Below are 4,930 nucleotides of genomic sequence, written 5' to 3' on the forward strand. Positions count from 1 at the left end.
TTTTAAAGGGTAATTAAGTGAAATATAGAGTCAGCGAAAACAAAACAAAAACTAAAAAACGTGCGCATTGCATAAAATATATATACATACATCTAAAAATAAATTCCATTATGCTGGATTTCCCCTAGGCATTAAATGGTAAAAATTACAAATGACAAAGTTGGGCATTAAAAAAATATCGTGTCATTATGTGAAAAAAATAGTCATTAAGTTCATTTCCAACTGGCATTTTTTTAAATGGCTTAAATTTTTTGTCATTTCAATGCCTAGTGGAAATTCGGCATTAAACTTCCTAAAATAGAAGTTAATTTTGAATTAAAACGTAAACTTTTTTCTCATTTCTGTTAAAAAACAAAACAAGGCATTAAATGAAAAAATTTTAACCACTCCGTTGGGCACTAAACACTACCCGTGTCATTGTGTTTGTTTCCACATAGCATTTTTAAAATGGCATAAATTTTTTGTCTTTCCTTTGCCTGGCGGAAATTTGGTTTAAGAAATTATGAAGTTTCTGTTGAATGGTCATTGTCTTAGTATAGAAACACCTTATCTCACACCTTTTTTCAAATATTGAAACCGTTATGAACAATGTATGTATGTATGTTTTAAAAATTACTTACGTACAATAAAAGTTTGGTCACATCGCTGTATTTTGTTTCTTCATAAAAATAAAGTATAATACGTTATTTGACAAATTATATGAATCTTGGGAGACTGATTTACTTTTTGACGATTCCTTCCTCCTTCGATTATCTTTATTTCGATCTAACATCTCTAATGCTTATTCGCTTAATCTGATTGATTATCTTTTTCATTTTGATCTCAGTAAGCAATGAAAATATTCGTTGGCAGTTAGCATAACAATAAAGGAAAGATATTGCAAAACTATATACATACATATATCCATTAAATTTCGATATAAGAAATCTCCAGTTTTTTACAACAAACATATGACACCGTTATGGCGTCGTTTCGCTCAAAGAGTGAACTGCCTTATTGATTCGAAATTTTTCTAGTATCTTCAAAATACACAACTTCCCAAATTCCCCACACGTTTTCCTAATTTCAAGCACTTTACATTTTTCCAAATTACTTTCTGTATAACTCAAAAACTTGCCATTAAAATTAATTTCAAGTAAATTAGATGTTTCTTATTTATCCATTACTGACTAAATTGTATTGCTTGGTATCGTATGCAAAAAATCCCGTTTTTCGATAGAAAATCCCATTCGCCCTTTTTAGTCATAAAATCCTGAAAAAAGGGCGAAATCCTGCAAACTGGCAACACTGATACGTACACGCGATGGTTATGCTCTTTGAGCGTGTGCTCGTTCTCTGCCCATGCCTGATCATGACACCCAATTAAATGATTCAAGTACTTGAAAGCAATTCTTGCTCATTCTCTTTTATGTTTTCTATTTGCTTTTACACGTTTCAATTCTGTTGAATTCAAGTTTTCTGTTCTTTAAATGGGAAGCAACGAAAATGCCAAAAGCAAAGCAAGAAAGTTGAAACAATTTGACGGTACAGACGCATGTGTACTCGTCCCTTTTCTTCTCACCCCCTCTCTTCCACATGCGAGCAGAATTGAATTCAATACTTGAACTGTGTAAAAGCAGTCTAAGCAAGGCAAAATGACATTTTTTCAAACCGAGGGCTGCCGAAGCTGATTTTGTGTATGTGTTTCGCCGCACGGCTTCTGATATCAAATTGAAAAATTTTGTTTGAATTTCTACACACACTCTTACAGATTTTGACAGTTTATACCGCCAAAGCAAAAACAAAATACATGTAAATTTTTGTTTTTGTACTCCTGCTATCACCTTATATTAATTCGCCTTGCGCATTTCATTAGTAATCGTTTTCTGCGTTTGCGTTGACTGAAACTGCTTTCTTTTCCAGAAGCATAAGCAGAAGCAAAACCAAATGAAATAAAACTTATTGCAGTTTTTTAAACACTGGTTTTTGCTCTAATGCTACGACATGTTTGCCATGCTTTGCTAGCCTCTCTGTAAGGAAAATCTCAAATTTTTAAATGACACAAAAACACCGGAACACGTAAAATTAATATCGGATCGTACGTTATATTTCAGTATACCGTTTTTACAGAACAGGTAATTCTCCAAAAGAACTATTTTGTAATTTCTTCTTTTGTATTAAAGTCTGTTCTTTTGCCAAAAATCAAGCTACTAACGAGGAAAATGGATGGATAAGTAACCAAGTTTTGAATGGTAAAATGAAAATGTGCAGCATAATGTGTTGCAGTCGATTGGTAATAATAATAAAAGTTAAGATCTATCTTCACAAGTCAGTGCCGTATCAGCTCAGTATCATTGCCAATCAGCATCGATCAGTGATACCAATTTACACACATCCGTAGTATGTCGTCCGGTACCAACTCGCTTAATTATCCCTCCATATAAAACAAAACTTACAATAAAATACCGTCAGCTCGTCAGTGAAATACACAAACAAATCTTTGCAGAGTTAACTACACTCTTAAAAATGTTTGTTTAAATTTAAGCATACTAAAAAAGGTAACCAGTTTCCTCCCTTAATGTATGCAAATTTGCACAAGATGTTAATCAATTTAAATACTGGTTTTTAACTTTTACTTACCATATGTATTGCATAGTACAAATTTGAAATCTGTTTGCTGAATTCTAAACACTTAATACCAAATTCACAGTGCGTAGTTAACTCAGAATCGGCAGTTAACTACAGAATTTCTGTACAGCACTGTGAATTTGGCCATAGAGCCGTTAATTTAACTATTTTAAAGTACAGTCAAATCATTAGTTAAACTTAAATACAAAAATTTCTATAGAATTTTCTTAGTGTTCACAATTTCACAGTTACACACACACACATAAAATGTTTAAAATTTTCCCTAAAAGTTGTTTGTTTAAATTAACGCATATTAAGAGAGGTTACCAGGTTCCTCTCCTAATGTGTGCAAATTTAGACACCGTGGTTTTCTTTGACATACGAAATTTGTCGCGCAGAGCAAAATTACACATAAAATGTACTTAATTTTTATTTTTAGTAGGGAATGTATTTTTGCGTTAAAAACGTTTGCAATTTGAAACATTTCATGTGTATATTTTAAACATCTCATGTTCAAAAATCTAGTCTTGAACATCTTATGCGTATACTTACACAGATTTTGTTTGAAAATAAACACTTTTCAGTAGCAGTTTTATATGCAGTTTTTCGAGTGTTTAAAAAATTGCGGAACGAACACTGAAGCAGCACTGACGGTAAAATACGGCACTGCCCCAGACGGTCTGAACAACTCTATTTGGGACTGAGGCAACGATATTATAGGTACGGCACTGATATGTGTAGATAGATTTTTATTGTAAAAGTCACCTATGTAATTAATTTGAGGTCGATAAATAAACGCAGATCTAATTCCGATTGCAGGCATCATTTATATTCGCGCCGCCGCTACTATTCTGCGATTACGGGCCATTGCCATTGCTGCTTTCATTTGTCTTGACAAATTTCTTTTCACTTTAGGCATTTTTAAACACTTTTTTTAGTAACGAAACTCCACTTTGCATAAGCCAAAAAACTCAGCCTTTAAAGCACTTGCTAATTTATCAACTTCGCGAAAACAATGTGCCGAATTCCCATGAAGCTCAACAAATAGACATGCATATGTACCATGATGCAATAATACAAGCTGTTATCGGCTGGCAGCTTCTCACTTTAATTCCGCCATATTCACTGCCTTAGGTGAAACAGTGTTACTTCTTTAACAATTCTTTGCCTAATAATATAGTTGAATGTTTTTTTATTTTTTCTCAGTATACACATTTTGTTTCCCTAAAAAGATATTCCCAAACGGGGATTCATTTCTTCCGGTTTTTCTCCTTATTCTACTGAGCTGAGGCAGTATCAAATCGAGCTGTCACAACTGATACCACCTTGTATTATTGCATCATGCATATGTACATCATTGATTTGCTGTTGTTTGTGCATGCCACTTAAGCGTTGAAAAAATGGAATTCGGCTACTTTACCATATCAATTAGAGCTGGGATACTATCGATAGTACCGCCACTCGATAGTTTTCGAAACGATAGTTGAAAACATCGATAGTATCGATAGTACTATCGTCGAGAGAGGTATTGAATTGAAACGCTAAATTGCTTGAAATTTAAATAATTAATAAATTTATAAAATTTATAATTTACTTTGTAAATTAAAGAGATTATATAAATTTGTTTAAATTTGAGTGCATCAAAAATAACTTCTTATAATAATAAAATAAACTTATTAATTTGTGCGTCTGAATTATATATACATATGTTTGTCCCTTTTGAAGTGCAAAGAAGTGAAATTGGATGACAGCGTACGGCAGTGCGCGCGAGTGACGAAAGCAGCCACAGTAGCATGCTGAAATAACTCGCTTATCACAGCGCACGGCAGTGCGCGCGAGTGACCAAAGCAGCCACATACATATATATACGAGATTTGGAAGTTTTTATCCAGACGTCCAATCGACATGTTTGAGGTGTCGTTGGAAAGGTCTTGCAGAGTGTGTCCAGGAAATGTATGCAAGCTTCATTCACGATTAACCGGATTCTTAAAAACTAGGGTAAAGTGTTGGGAAACAAAAAACAATTTTTTGCTTTTGCCGGTTTGGGGGAATATGTGGATGCACCAAACATATTTAGTGTTATTCTATAGGCCAATACCTTTCAAACGATACCTTATATATTGAGTTCCGGCTACTAGTTGGAAAGATATAGAGCTAAATGTGTTTTTGTTCGTGTCCCTACTACGAGATGCTTTGTGCGTCTGTAGGTACCTTCATTTAATTTTTCCAAACTTTCAAGAATTAAAGTACCAAAAAAACTAAGAAGGTTTTGTTCCAGGATGTTTCGATTCGTATGCCTTTGTGGGCGTGGCTGGTGCCTGAA

General features: G+C 33.8%; 1 long non-coding RNA gene across 1 annotated transcript; it reads left to right on the forward strand.

Moving 5' to 3' along the window:
- Positions 1–494: 494 nt before the first annotated feature.
- LOC108372061 (uncharacterized) lies at positions 495–3,971 on the forward strand. The gene is made up of 3 exons (XR_001848806.1): positions 495–507; positions 3,164–3,168; positions 3,840–3,971. It is a non-coding gene; the product is annotated as an uncharacterized LOC108372061 (long non-coding RNA).
- The last annotated feature ends 959 nt before the right edge of the window (positions 3,972–4,930 follow it).

Source organism: Rhagoletis zephyria, unplaced genomic scaffold (genome assembly GCF_001687245.7).
Source record: "Rhagoletis zephyria isolate East Lansing unplaced genomic scaffold, Rhagoletis_zephyria_1.1 Rzeph_scaffold_05410, whole genome shotgun sequence".
Lineage (NCBI taxonomy): Eukaryota > Metazoa > Arthropoda > Insecta > Diptera > Tephritidae > Rhagoletis > Rhagoletis zephyria.